We start from the raw sequence: 16,225 nt of genomic DNA on the forward strand, positions 1-16,225 counted from the left end.
TTTACAGCCGACTTCTCATCATAGGCAATGGAGGACAGGAGTCAGTGGAATGACATCCACACCAATGTGTCCCACTCGTTCAAGTTCTCATTACATTAGCATTAACTCACCCTCTAGGTCAGAGACCTTCAAATTCTAGTAGAACAAACCTATTTTTAATTTTCTTAAAATCCTGAGATACCAGGAGCTGGAAGTCCAGCAGGCTAATGGTAAAGTCCTATGGAAAGCTAGGCTCCCACCCACCTTCCATTGCCTAAGGCAGCATGGGTGGGGTCACATGCTTTGCAATTTACCTGGCAACATGTGTGACCTAGATGATAAATCCCCTCTCTTTAGCTCGAGCTAGCCCAGCAACATGCAGGTAAAAAAAATGTCTTGAGCCAAATAAGGTATTAATAGAAATTCAAAACAAAGTCTGGAGGTTTTAGACTCTCTCCATAATTAACATTGCTGGTGCCTCTCAGCATCTGTCCCACCCCCACTCCCACCTCTAATGAGACACACCAGGGATTCTGGAAAAGACTGAACCCACTCCCATCTTTAAGAGGGGGCTCTGGTTGACATAAACCAAGTTGCATAATCCCACCCTCCTTGCTCAACAATTGGCCCAGGATAGACACATGACCTATGCTGGCTTAATCAGAGTGAAGCCCAGGACTTTGGTGTGATGCTTTAAGAAGAAAAGCCTCTTGCCTTCCAGATGGTACAAGGTGTAGATTGTGAAGCCTGAAATAGTACAGTCATCATGCCACCAAGAGGGAAACCATTCTGGGATGAAGCCCCAAGAGAATCACAAAGAAATAGAACAGGAATTCCTTTCAAATCCTACCTGAAGCCCATGCTAACTTTGGACTCTTCAGTTACATGAGCAATAAATATCAGTCAGCTATCGCCAAACAGTGCTGCATAACAAACCACCCCAAAATGCATTGGCATAAAAAATTGCCATCTATCCTCACCCATGTAACTCTGAGTCAGCTGGAAGAAGGCTGATGTCAGCGGGATTCAGCTGGCTTTGGCTCCACTCTGCAGATTTCAGCTTAGCCTCACATCTCTCCTATCTTTTTTTTTTTTTTTTGCGGTACGCGGGGCTTTCACTGTTGTGGCCTCTCCCGTTGCGGAGCACAGGCTCCAGACACGCAGGCCCAGCGGCCATGGCTCACGGGCCCAGCCACTCCGCGGCATGTGGGATCTTCCCGGACCGGGGCACAAACCCACGTCCCCTGCATCGGCAGGCGGACTCCCAACCACTGCGCCACCAGGGAAGCCCTCTCCTATCTTTTTTGATGAGAAAGAGCTGGGTCTGTTCTTCTCACGGCAATGCAGAAGTACAAGAAGGTAAGTGAAAATAAGAAATACTTCTTCAGCCTGGCCAAAGCAAGTCACACGGTGGAGCCCAACACCCATAAGGTGGGGAAGCCGACTCCCCTGTAGTGGGAGGAACCTCAAAGTCACACAGTAAGGGCACAACCCAGGGAGGGAGGAAGAACTGGGGAGAAAGACTGCAACCCACTGTGTTTCCTTGATTGTTTAGCTCAGTTTGATTCTTTTACATGCAACTAAAAACTTCCTAAACCGATAGACTTTCTAAATGACAATAATGAATATATCATTTGGGTGAAAGAGTATCTGTTCTTCAAATAAATGTCATTCTGATCTGCCCTATGAAAATTTCCCAGCACAGGCCAGTGAGGAATTCTGGGAGAAAACTAGTTAACACTGGTACATCTGGCTGCCAGTGTGTCCTGTGTTCCCATTAACTTGCAAGACAAGCCTGGTAGCAGCAGATTGGGTCTGGTGGTTTAGAGTGAGGAAGATAGGAAGCCTAAATGGTGGTATGAAGGCATGTAGTCACAGGTCTAATTAAGAGACTTAAGATGCAAGCATCTTCACAGAGGTCAGAACCCAAGAGTCCTTCCATAGGAGGTATGTTCAGACATTCCCCTCTGCTGTCCGGAAGCATATACTAAAACATGGGCAGTAATGACATTCCCTGGTAAAGAACTGTACCCCATTTAGGAAACAGTTCCTGAATCAATGATACAAAGGCACCTGGGGAACAGAACAGAATGGCTTTTGTTTCCCACACAATAGCTTTAACACCAACAGCTGCCAGGCCTCAGAAATCACCTTTCTAACCTCTGAATACACAAAGTGGCCTCGGGTGTCAAGAGTTAGCATCAGTACCAACGGCGGTGGGTGTCTCAGGACAGTACTCAGGCACCACAATGGTTCTCACGAAACCCAATTTTGTGCCCAGGCTTTAATTAAAAACATATTCATCACTGGGTATGAAGAAGTGACCTGAAAAAGCCGCATTTTTCTTTTGTTAGGATAGATGGTTTTTAAATACCTTGAAAAGAAATTCTTTCCAGCCTGGAAATATCTTTCAGTGACAACTGCAAATGAAGAGGGCTTCTTCGGCTTTCAAAGGGTTTGTTTTGCCCATAAGCTGGAAGCTCGAGGCATTTTTGGAAGAAAGCAGAATATGTCCTTCCTTTATGTTCCTTCAAACTACAGGTTTTCCCAGTAAAGAAAAACAGGTACGGAAGACCCTCTGAGCCAAGCCAGCTTTTCCTTTTCTTTGTCTGAACATCTACCAAAAATGTCCCGTGCACTAGAGATCCTGTTTTAGATGTTTGTTTTTGTTTTTTATTTCCTTAACAGCAAAGTAAAAATAAAAGCTGTATCTACTGATTCATATTTTATAGACAGAAATTAAATGTGCCTTGTAATAGTAAATTATCAAAGATGAAACAGAGGAGTCTCTATAAGCTATTTAACTACATATCATACCAGTGATAATATGGGTGAGAAATCAGATTCTTACCTCCATATTCTTTGGAGACATTTATGCTTCTATTCTCCTAATGACACTAAGTTAGTATTTTTAGACAAACGGATGATTTTAAATAGATCAACAGGCACCCCAGCAAGAAGGAATAGGCCATATATCATGTATAAGCTGACCTTTCAAGGCTGAAAGAAATGTTCCTTAAAATTGATTACGGCTCTCATAATAAGTTTAAAACACAAGCCTTAAGTTCCATCCCTGAGATGGAAGAAGAAAGAATGATAAAATGGGACTCCCTATTTGGAAATTCTAGAGCCAGGCTTGAGGTGTGGGGAGGGGAGGGAGTGTGGATTCAGAGGGAAGTGACAATAAAGGTCAGGTGAGGGGGTTGTTGAGATGAGAAAATAGGGAACAGAAACGAGCACATGTTTAAATTTTAAGCTATTTATCTGTAATTTCCTATGAGCTTCTGAATTGGCACACCTTGTGCAAGTGAGTCATTGAGCAGTTTGGTCCCTTTATTAATTCATCTGGTTTGTCTGCTGCCCTCCACCTAGACTGTTTGCTTTCTGAGGTCAGGGGCTATGTCTTTGTTTTTTTGAGGCATTCGTTTAGTTTTAGTTTAGTTTTGTTTTATCTGAACAATTCCCGCCACACATTTTTGGACGTTTGGTAAATGATGAAAGGACAGATATGCTGACTTTGCGTTCCGTGAGCGCTTCTTAAAGGGTGTTGACGTAATTTCTACTGATTCAGGTTATTTCTGTTGGTGCCTTTCCAGTTGCTTACATGACAAACAAATGATTTATACATGATGAGAAGAACTTGGATTAACTTTGATCTTTTTAGTAAAAGTGACACTGACGTACATGCTCAGGTGAGTTTATGCTGTGATTCGCATACATTTATCAAGAGACCTTAAAGACACAGTTCTGAATTTCATGCACGTTTGTTAACTGTTCTGTGTGTACAAAAAGAAAAATTCGTCAAAGTATAATTTTATCTGATACACACAGACCTGAGTTCTGTGTTTCTACATCTGGTTTAGTTTTTCTCATGCACTTAGAATGAGTTAGAATGACAACAAAAACAGTATTAAAACTCGGTTTTGATAATAGATCCCAAATCAGAAGCTGCTAAAATAACAAATAGGCCATTGAACTAGAAAGCAGTCAAAATAACTACAAATGATCCTACATAATGAACCCAATTCATACTAAAATGGGACATGACAGCGTCTACAGTGAATTTTTTCTAATGATACCCTTTCGTTTGGGGGTCACATTCAACCTCCAGGATCACTGGACTGGGCATCATTAGCCCAGTCCAAACAAGGGACTGTTTTCTTAACTCTGCTACTGGTTGAAATTCTGAGCCTCTTTTTCTTAAACATCAGTTTCCTCAGGTGTAAAATGGAAGTAAATTACACAAACCTCTGCTTCCTCAGCAGGCAAACACGGGAACTATTCATTAAAAAACGTCTACAAATACTTGGAGCTTTTCAGGCAAAGATGTTACACAAGGTAAAATTGCACATCCTCTCTCGCATCTGCAATATGAAAAGCAAATCTTCGAAAAACACGTTTTAAAAGGGCGAAACAAGGAGCTCCATTTTCAGCTCCACACCCATGTGTATATATATTTTTTCTTCTAGAAAGCTTCCAAAGACTTCAAAGGGAGCTCTGTCCAGGCAAGAAAATGGAAGATGGAGAGATTCAAAGCCATTAGAAATAGAATTTCTGAAATTCTTAATAAGCCTATTTTTGCTTTATAAATGTAATTTTTTCTCCTTACACTTTTCAATTCTCTCTCTTCTTTTTGAGAAGCTCCCCTTTCCCCAATTTGATCAAAACAAATAATGACAGGTTGACAGAGCTATAAATATCAGTGTCAGTTTCAGAGTTCAAAGTAAACGAATTGACCTCTTGGGGTCAAAGTATTGCAATATTTACCAAATACATAAAGAGTAGGGAGATACAGACATGTAAACTAGAACCAGTAAGTCGGGCATCTCTTCCACAGACACAAAATGCAATTTTGAAAAACCTTTCTGCTAAGATCATTAAAAGGGCTCAAAACTACAATAGGGGGATTCCCTGGTGGCACAGTGGTTGAGAGTCCGCCTGCCGATGCAGGGGACACGGGTTCATGCCCCGGTCCGGGAAGATCCCACATGCCGCAGAGCGGCTGGGCCCATGAGCCATGGCCGCTGAGCCTGCGCGTCCGGCTCCGCAACGGGAGAGGCCCAACAGTAAGAGGCGCACGTACCGAAAAAAAAAAAAAAAAAAAAAAAAAAAAAAAAACTATGATAGGAACGCCATCACCTCTGTCCTAGCAGAACACGAGGAGGCTGTCAAGACAACGCCATGGTTTTGAACCTCGTTTTCTGAAGGATTCCCTTAACCTTCCTCTTTGTTAGGGTATGGGGAGCTTCTAACACTTCTTGCAGCTCCATCATGTGGGGAAAATGCACACTGTTCTGTCTCTGGCATCTGCTGAGAGTGACAATGACTCAAAGACCCTTTCTGGCTTGCTCTCCTATCACGGGGAGGAGTGTACTCAAAACCGTGCAACATGGGCCAAAGGGTGGGCTGGGGTTCCTGCAGCATCCCCACCACTGCACCAGGCACAAGCTAGGCACACAGTAAAGTTTGGGAAGTGAATGAGGCACTAATTTGGCCTCTGCAAAATTATTAGTAACCCTACCCATGAAGAATTCTCATTTCTTTAAAGAACTATAATACCTTTAATTCCTTTACATTCTTCACATTATCCCAGGCAAACAGTGGGAGCTTGAACCCGAGCTAAAGAAGAGGGTCCTGTTTCAGTTAGGATTGGGCTTGGCTGCATACAACAGAAAATGCAGCTTAAACAGAAAACGGAGGCTTTGACAGGATAGAAGATAATTTCTCACTTATGCAAAAGAAATCTGGAAATACATAATCCAGGGCTACTGAGGCAGAGCCAGACTTCTACCTGCCTAACTCCCCATCCTAGTGCATGGCTTCAATCCTCAAGGATGGCCTAGGATGGCTGCCGGACATCCAGATATCACGTCCTCATTCCAGGGAGCAGGAAGGAGAAGGAAGGAAAGAAAGAAGGCCCTTCCTTCCAGTGAGCCACACCCTTTAAGCAGCCATCTCAGAATTCCCATTCCAACTACTGCTACTTCCAGCTCAGTGGCCAAAATTGAGTCATATGGTCATGCCAGATGCAAGGGAGGCTGGGAAACATATTCTCTTAGTTGGGTGCATTGCTGCCTTGCACAAAATTGAGATCTCTTTACTAAGGCTAAAGGGAGGAATGGATATTGGGGGGCAACTCATGGTCTTTGCTATTGTTCCTTAAGCCTCTATAATTCAATGAGTAAATCTCTTTAACTTGCATTTTTCTTATATTTTTCTTATCAACTCCATCTGTCCCAATCCCTCCTACACCCATGTTCCCAACCTGGCTATTATCATTATTTTGCAAATGTTTTTAAAAGTTCAAATTATTGCCACCCCATGACAATCACTGACAACCATTCTTATACATTTATATGTGGGGAAGAAAAGTGTTTTGGAAGTTGAGTGACTTTACTGAAATTCGCCAGTTCTAGGATGCACATTTTTTCCACATTAGCATCCCTGAAATCAGCCTCATGGTCAATGTCCCCTTAGCCGTTGGGATTGGCCAGGTAGCAGCAGTGACACAGTTGTCCTTTCCTGGGAACAGGTGACTTGGTCAAGGCTGTTCACTGTCATCATTTCGGAGAGTCATGTGCGTTATGGGATAACATGTGTTGAGTTTAACTGCTGCTGACAACGCCTTCAAAAAGATTACAGCATGATTTGGCATCGAAATGAACACTTAATATGTTCCCATGCAGGCCCAGAAACCGAGCGGCAGGGTGTAAATTTGATATTAATGAAGCAAATATTAGTCATCGGAGGGAATGGCTGCAATTCCATATTTTCTTGCAATGAAACAATCGAATGCTTTACAGGAACAAATCAGGGATGATAGATACCTACAAGCAGACGAAGCTGTGTCACATTTTGTTACCAAGACACATGCAAAAGTTTTTTTCCCATCATGCAGCAAACAATGCAATTGAAGGGTACGTAAATTGGCTCTCCTCTCTGAATAGATAAAAGAAATTTCAAAGCAATAAGACTTATATGACTGATTCATATTCTGTTCAGGGCTCTTATTAACACATTGTGTCACAGTTTAATTGGCCATGTTTTTTTCTTAATGGTACATAAAGTAAGGGTCCATCTAATAATAATGGCATCTTAGATTTGATAAGGGTGATGAAATCCACTTGTTTTTAATTAGATAACAGCCTGAACAAGTAGTTATATAATCATTGAAAATATGGTTATTTGATGCAATACTCGAGCATGGGCAAGGGAGACCCACTGTTGGCTTTTCAGGGACACAGTGACTCACTGATTCCGAATGTGGGGATGCTAGCACAGGTGCCAGGATAACCTCAAGTGGCTCCACGTCCCTCCCCTTCCCACCTGGAGTGGTACCAAGTGTTTAGAAATGTCCTCTGTGCCCCACATCACTCCCAGGAAATCCTATCTCTTAGGGTTCAGCTACTTGGCTACCTCCAGGTATCATTGTCAATACAGAGTCAGCCACAAACCGGAGAAATGACCTCTCTGGGGTGAACAGACAGCAAAAGGCAGGGAGAAAGCAAATCCATGGCAGGGAAATGATTTGCAGAATCAATGACAAATTACTATTATGTTATATCTGTGTCTCTTAAGAAAAGCTCATTGACTTAGCATGTAGTTGCCTAATCATTCTCAACTTCTATAGCCCTAAGAAAGACCCATTTTTAATGAAATAAAATGAAGGTGTGGCCTCAAAGGTTTTGAAAATAATCAAATTCAAGAGCGATGAAAGGCATTCTTCCTGTTAAATAATGCCCTTCCAAAATGATGGCATTTTCCTACAGGTATCCAAGGATAAAAATGGTCCTGTATATATTAAATACAAAATGCATATATGGTGGGGGGGATCTTCAAGATGGCGGAGGAGTAAGACATGGAGATCACCTTCCTCCCCACAAATACATCAGAAATACATCTACATGTGGAACAACTCCTACAGAACACCTACTGAACGCTGGCAGAAGACCTCAGACTTCCCAAAAGGCAAGAAACTCCCCACATACCTGGGTAGGGCAAAAGAAAAAAGAAAAAACAGAGACAAAAGAATAGGGACAGGACCTGCTCCTCTGGGAGGGAGCTGTGAAGGAGGAAAGGTTTCCACACACTAGGAAGCCCCTTCACTGGCAGAGATGGGGGATGGGCGGGGGGAAGCTTTGGAGCTGTGGAGGAGAGCGCAGCCACAGAGGTGAAGAGGGCAAAGTGGAGAGATTCCCGCACAGAGGATCGGTGCCGACCAGCACTCACCAGCCTGAGAGGCTTGTCTGCTTACCCGCTGGGGCAGGCGGGGGCTGGGAGCTGAGGCTCGGGCTTTAGAGGTGAGATGCCAGGGAGAGGACTGGGGTGGGCGGCATGAACACAGCCTGAAGGGGGATAGTGCATCACGGCTAGCCGGTAGGCAGTCCGGGAAAAAGTCTGGAACTGCCTAAGAGGCAAGAGACCATTATTTCAGGGTGAATGAGGAGAGGGGATTCAGAGCACCGCCTAAGCGAGCTCCAGAGACGGGCGCGAGCTGCAGCTATCAGCACGGACACCAGAGATGGGCATGAAACGCTAAGGCTGCTGCTGCAGCCACCAAGAATCCTGTGCACAAGCACAGGTCACTATCCACACCTCCCCTCCTGGGAGCCCGTTCAGCCCACCACTGCCAGGGTCCCATGATCCAGGGACATCTTCCCCGGGAGAACACAAGGCGCGCCTCAGACTTTTGCAACGTCACATTGGCCTCTACCACTGCAGGCTCGCTCCGCATTCCATACCCCTCCCTCCCCCAAGGCCTGAGTGAGCCAGAGCCCCCTAATCAGCCGTTCCTTTAACCCCCTCCTGTCTGGGCAAAGAACAGACACCAGAGGGTGACCTACACCCAGAGGCGGGGCCAAATCCAGAGCTGAACCCCAGGAGCTGTACGAACAAAGAAGAGAAAGGGAAATCTCTCCCAGCAGCCTCAGGAGCAGTGGGTTAAATCTCTACAATCAACTTGATATACCCTGCATCTGTGGAATACCTGAATCGACAATGAAGCATCCCAAAATTGAGGTGGTGGACTTTGGGAGCAACTGTAGACTTGGGGTCTGCATATAATTTGTTTCTGGTTTTATGTTTATCTCAGTTTAGTATTTAGAGCTTATTATCATTGGTTGATTTGTTTATTAATTTAGTTGCTCTCTTCCTTTATTTTTATATATATATATTTTTTCCTTTTTCTTCTTTTGTGAGTGTGTATATGTATGCTTCCTTGTGTGATTTTGTCTGTATAGGTTTGCTTTTACCATTTATCCCTGGGTTCTGTCTGTCCGGTTTTTTTTGTGTGTTTTGTTTTGGTTTTTTTTTTTAGTATAGTTTTTAGCACTTGTTATCATTGGTGGTTTTGTTTATTGGTTTGGTTGCTCTCTTCTTTCCTTTCTTTTTTGAAATTACTTTTTAATTTTAATAATTATTTTTTATTTTAATAAGTTTATTTATTTTATTTATTTCTTCTTTCTCTTTCTTTCTTTTTTTTCCTCCCTTTTCTTCTGAGTCGTGTGGCTGACAGGGTTTTGGTGCTCTGGCCAGGTGTGAGGCCTTAGTCTCTGAGATGGGAGAGCCAAGTTCAGGACATTGGTCCACCAGAGACCTCCCAGCCCCACATAATATTAATTGGCGAGAGGTCTTCCAGAGATCTCCATCTCAGTGCTAAGACCCAGCTCCACTCAACGACCAGCAAGCTCCAGTGCTGGACACCCCATGCCAAACAACTAGCAAGACAGGAACACAACCCCACCCATTAGCAGAGAGGCTGCCTAAAATCATAATAAGTTCACAGACACCCAAAACACACAACCGGACGTGGTCCTGCCCACCAGAAAGACAAGATCCAGCCTCATGCACCAGAACACAGGCACCAGTCCCCTCTACCAGGAAGCCTACACAACCCACTGAACCAACCTCCCCCACTGGGGGCAGACACCAAAAACAATGGGAACTATGAACCTGCAGCCTGAGAAAAGGAGACCCCAAACACAGTAAGTTAAGCAAAATGAGAAGACAGAGAAATATTCAGCAGATGAAGGAGCAAGGTAAAAACCCAGCAGACCAAACAAATGAAGAGGAAATAGGCAGTCTACCTGAAAAAGAATTCAGAGTAATGATAGTAAAGATGATCCAATATCTTGGAAATAGAATGGAGGAAGTACAAGCAATGTTTAACAAGGACCTAGAAGAACTACAGAGCAAACAAACAATGATGAACAACATAATAAGTGAAATTAAAAATTCTCTAGAAGAAACCAATAGAAGGATAACTGAGGCAGAGAACGGATAAGTGACCTGGAAGATAAAATAGTGGAAATACCTACCGCAGACCAGAATAAAGAAAATAGAATGAAAAGAATTGAGGACAGTCTCAGAGACCTCTGAGACAACATTAAACGCACCAACATTCGAATTATAGGGGTCCCAGACGAAGAAGAGAAAAAGAAAGGGACTGAGAAAATATTTGAAGAGATTATAGTTGAAAACTTCCTTAACATGGGAAAGGAAATAATCAATCAAGTCCAGGAAGCACACAGAGTCCCATACAGGATAAATCCAAGGAGAAACACACCAAGACACATATTAATCAAACTATCAAAAATTAAATACAAAGAAAAAATATTAAAAGCAGCAAGGGAAAAGCAACAAATAACATACAAGGGAATCCCCATACGGTCAAAAGCTGATCTTTCAGCAGAAACTCTGCAAGCCAGAAGGGAGTGGCAGGACATATTTAAAGTGATGAAAGGTAAAACCTACAACCAAGATTATTCTACCCAGCAAGGATCTCATTCAGATTCGACAGAGAAATTAAAACCTTTACAGACAAGCAAAAGCTAAGAGAATTCAGCACCACCAAACCAGGTTTACAACAAATGCTAAAGGAACTACTTTAGGCAGAAAACACAAGACAAGCAAGAGACCTACAATAATAAACCCAAGACAATAAAGAAAATGGTGATAGGAACATACATTTCGATAATTACCTTAAATGTAAATGGATTAAATGCTCCAACCAACAGACATAGACTGGCTGAATGCATACAAAAACAAGACCTGTATGTATGCTGTCTACAAGAGACCCACCTCAGACCTAGGGACACATACAGACTGAAAGTGAGGGGAAGGAAAAACATACTCCATGCAAATAGAAATCAAAAGAAAGCTGGAGTAGTAATTCTTATATCAGACAAATTAGACTTTAAAATAAAGACTATTACAAGAGACAAAGAAGGACACTACATAATGATCAAGGGATCAATCCAAGAAGAAGATATAACAATTGTAAATATTTATGCACCCAACATAGGAGCACCTCAATACATAAGGCAAATACTAACAGCCATAAAAGGGGAAATTGACAGTAACACAATAATAGTAGGGGATGTAAACACCCCACTTTCACCAATGGACAGATCATCCAAAATGAAAATAAATAAGGAAACACAGTCTTTAAATGATACATTAAACAAGATGGACTTAATTGATTTTATAGGACATTCCATTCAAAAACAACAGAATACACTTTCTTCTCAAGTGTTCATGGAGGATTCTGCAGGATAGATCATATCTTCGTTCACAAATCAAGCCTTTGTAAATTTAAGAAAATTGAAATCATATCAAGTATCTTTTCTGACCAAACGCTATGAGCCTAGATATGAATTACAGGAAAAAATACAAACACATGGAAGCTAAACAATACACTACTAAATAACCAAGAGATCACTGAAGAAATCAAAGAGGAAATCAAAAAACACCTAGAAACAAATGACAATGAAAACACGATGACCCAAAACCTATGGGATGCAGCAAAATCAGTTCTAAGAGAGAAGTTTATAGCAATACAATCCTACCTCAAGAAACAAGAAACATCTCAAATAAACAACCTAACCTTACACCCAAAGCAACTGGAGAAAGAAGAACAACAACAAACCCCCCCCCCCAAAGTTAGCAGAAGGAAAGAAATCATAAAGATCAGATCAGAAATAAATGAAAAAGAAATGAAGGAAACGATAGCAAAGATCAATAAAACTAAAAGCTGGTTCTTTGAGAAGATAAACAAAATTGATAAACCATTAGCCAGACTCATCAAGAAAAAAAGGGAGAAGACTCAAATCAATAGAATTAGTAATGAAAAAGGAGAAGTAACAACTAACACTGCAGAAATACAAAGGATCATGAGAGATTACTACAAGCAACTATATGCCAATAAAATGGACAACCTGGAAGAAATGGACAAATTCTTAGAAAAGCACAACCTTCTGAGACTGAACCAGGAAGAAATAGAAAATATAAACAGACCAATCACAAGCACTGAAATTGAAACTGGGATTAAAAATCTTCCAACAAACAAAAGCTCAGGACCAGATGGCTTCACAGGTGAATTCCAGCAAACATTTAGAGAAGAGCTAACACCTATCCTTCTCAACCTCTTCCAAAATATAGAAGAGGTAGGAACGCTCCCAAACTCATTCTACAAGGCCACCATCACTCTGATACCAAAACCAGACAAAGATGTCACAAAAAAAGAAAAGTACAGGCCAATATCACTGATGAACAAGGATGCAAAAATCCTCAACAAAATACTAGCAAACAGAATCCAACAGCACATTAAAAGGATCATACACCATGATCAAGTGGGGTTTATCCCAGGAATGCAAGCATTCTTCAATATACACAAATCAATCAATGTGATACACCATATTAACAAATTAAAGGAGAAAAATCATATGATCATCTCAACAGATGCAGAAAATCCTTTCGACAAAATTCAACACCGATTTATGATAAAAACCCTCCAGAAAGCAGGCATAGAGGGAACTCGCCTCAACATAATAAAGGCCATATATGACAAACTCACAGCCAACATCTTTATCAATGATGACAAATTGAAACCATTTCCACTAAGATCATGAACAAGACAAGGTTGCCCACCCTCACCACTATTATTCAACATAGTTTTGGAAGTTTTAGCCACAGCAAACAGAGAAGAAAAAGAAATAAAAGGAATCCAAGTCAGAAAAGAAGTAGTAAAACTGTCACTGTTTGCAGATGACATGATACTATACATAGAGAATCTTAAAGATGCCAGAAAACTACTAGAGCTAATCAATGAATTTGGTAAAGTAGCAGGATACAAAATTAATGCACAGAAATCTCTTGCATTCACTAATGATGAAAAATCTGGAAGAGCAATTAAGGAAACACTCCCATTTATGATTGCAACAAAAAGAATAAAACACCTAGGAATAAACCTACCTAAGGAGACAAAAGACCTGTATGCAGAAAACTATAAGACACTGATGAAAGAAATTAAAGATGATACAAACAGATGGAGAGATGTACCATGTTCTTGGATCAGAAAATCAACATAGTGATAATGACTACACTACCCAAAGCAATCTACAGATTTAATGCAATCCCTATCAAACCACCACTGGCATTTTTCACAGAACTAGAACAAAAAATTTCACAATTTGTATGGAAACACAAAAGACGCCGAATAGCCAAAGCAATCTTGAGAAAGAAAAACCGAGCTGGAGGAATCAGGCTCCCTGACTTCAGACTATACTACAAAGCTACAGTAATCAAGACAGTATGGTACTGGCACAAAAACAGAAATATAGATCAATGGTACAGTATCGAAAGCCCAGAGATAAACCCACACACCTATGGTTAACTAATCTATGACAAAGGAGGCAAGGATATTCAATGGGGAAAAGACAGTCTCTTCAATAAGTGGTGCTGGGAAAACTGGACAGCTACATGTAAAAGAATGAAATTAGAACATTTCCTAACACCATACCCAAAAATAAACTCAAAATGGATTAAAGATATAAAGGTAAGGCCAGACACTATCAAACGCTTAGAGGAAAACATAGGCAGAACACTCTATGACATAAATCACAGCAAGATCCTTTTTGACCCACCTCCTAGAGAAATGGAAATAAAAACAAAAATAAACAGATGGGACCTAATGAAACTTAAAAGCTTTTGCACAGCAAACGAAACCATAAACAAGATGAAAAGACAACCCTCAGAATGGGAGAAAATATTTGCAAATGATTCAGCTGACAAAGGATTAATCTCCAAAATATGCAAGCAGCTCATGCATCTCAATATCAAAAAAACCAAACAACCCAATGCAAAAATGGGCAGAAGACCTAAATCAACATTTCTCCAAAGAACATATACAGATTGCCAACAAACACATGAAAGAATGCTCAACATCACTGATCATTAGAGAAATGCACATCAAAACTACAATGAGGTATCACCTCACACCGGTCAGAATGGCCATCATCAAAAAATCTACAAACAATAAATGCTGGACAGGGTGTGGAGAAAAGGGAACCCTCTTGCACTGTTGGTGGTAATGTAAATTGATACAGCCACTATGGAAAACAGTGTGGAGGTTCCTTCAAAACTAAAAATAGAACTACCATATGACCCAGCAATCCCACTACTGGGCATATACCCTGAGAAAATCATAACTCAAAAAGAGTCATGTACCACAGTGTTCATTGCAGCTCTACTTACAATAGTCAGGACATGGAAGCAACCTAAGTGTCCAACGACAGATGAATGGATAAAAAAGATGTGGCATATATATATATACAGTGAAATAATACTCAGCCATTAAAAGAAACGAAATTGAGTTACTTGTAGTGAGGTGGATGGACCTAGAGTCTGTCATACAGAGTGAAGTAAGTCAGAAAGAGAAAAACAAATACCGTATGCTAACACATATAAATGGAATCTAAAAAAAAAAAAAATAGTTTTGAAGAACCTAGGGGCAGGACAGGAATAGAGACGCAGACATAGAGAATGGACTTGAGGACACGGGGAGGGGGAAGGGTAAGCTGGGACGAAGTGAGAGACTGGCATGGACTTATATACACTACCAAATGTAAAACAGGTAGCTAGTGGGAAGCAGCCACATAGCACGGGGAGATCAGCTCGGTGCTTTGTGTCCACCTAGAGGTATGGGATAGGGAGGGTGGGAGGGAGACGCAAGAGGGAGGGGATATGGGGGTATATGTATATGTATAGCTGATTCGCTTTGTTATACAGCAGAAACTAACACAGCATTGTAAAGCAATTATACTCCAATAAAGATGTTAAAAATATACATATATGTATGTTTATAATATAGAATTTGAATGTCTTAATAATTAGGTAAGGAATCAGAGAAATATACAAAATGATCGGTGATAAGTTTATTCTCTCAGGACTTTTGTTAAGGGAAAAAAGTTGTACTGCTAATTGTTTCTGCTTGCTAAAAAAAAGAAGGTTTAAAGAAAATGTGTCAGGTGTCATATGTCTGAACACTATTTGATTCAAGAAAGAGGACTTCAGGCCATCCTTCCATTTCCATCCCAGATCTGGACGTGTGCTTTATCAGGATGCATGTACAGTTGATATTTAGCCACAGGCTTAAAAATATTTTGCATTTAATATCCCAGAAGTAGACTGGAATCCACCCTTATTCCCATAGAAGCAACTTACAAATATATAGCAAAGAGTTTTATGGCATAGAGTCATTTCCTCAGTGTGAGAAGCAACTCTGGGAAAAACTGTTTGTATGAAATCAACATTCTAGCAACAAGGTCAGTCTGACTTGTTGGCAGAGAAGGCAGTTGGATAAATGGAGTGATTCTGAGGGCACCAGGGTTATCCATCCAGAATCCCGATGCCTGATATTCTTCCATCAAAACTTTAACACAGACCTTAATTCAACAATTTCAATCCAACAGATACCCACTGAGCATCTCCCATGTGCCAAGCACTGGCCTCAGCACTGAGGTAAGAATGAGGCACAGCTCCTGTCTTTAAGGAATTCTCATTAAGTCAGGAGACACACATGTAAACAAATAAAATGCAGTAGTGTATCAGGAAGCTATGGCTGTGTAACAAACCAGTCCAAGATTGAGTGGATTAAAAGAACAAGTGTTCACTGAACTCATGATGGCAGGGAAGTCAGGAAGGTCTTCTTGGAGAAAATGATAGCTGAGCTGGGTTTAGAAGGATCCTTCCCAGGTGGGCGAGGGAGAGAACAGCCTTCTGGATGGGAGGAAAAGCCAGTGCAAGCGTCTGGAAGGGTGACACGTCCCACTGAAGAACAAATAAGCCTCTACACGTGCATTTTCAGATGATGTCCTGAGAAGGCAGAGTGGTCCTGTGTGGGCCACATGGGAGGCAGACATAGAGGGGCTGCACGGGGAGGAGCAGGGTCAGGAGAGACCCTGGCATC

At 41.4% G+C, this 16,225-nt stretch overlaps 1 protein-coding gene across 1 annotated transcript in view; it reads right to left on the bottom strand.

Annotated features, from left to right (window-relative positions):
- The window catches only part of CFAP61 (cilia and flagella associated protein 61), a 255,995-nt gene that overhangs the window by 99,423 nt on the left and 140,347 nt on the right, over window positions 1-16,225 (bottom strand). The gene's annotated exons all lie outside the window — the stretch shown is intronic.

This window comes from Orcinus orca, chromosome 16 (assembly GCF_937001465.1).
Source record: "Orcinus orca chromosome 16, mOrcOrc1.1, whole genome shotgun sequence".
NCBI lineage: Eukaryota > Metazoa > Chordata > Mammalia > Artiodactyla > Delphinidae > Orcinus > Orcinus orca.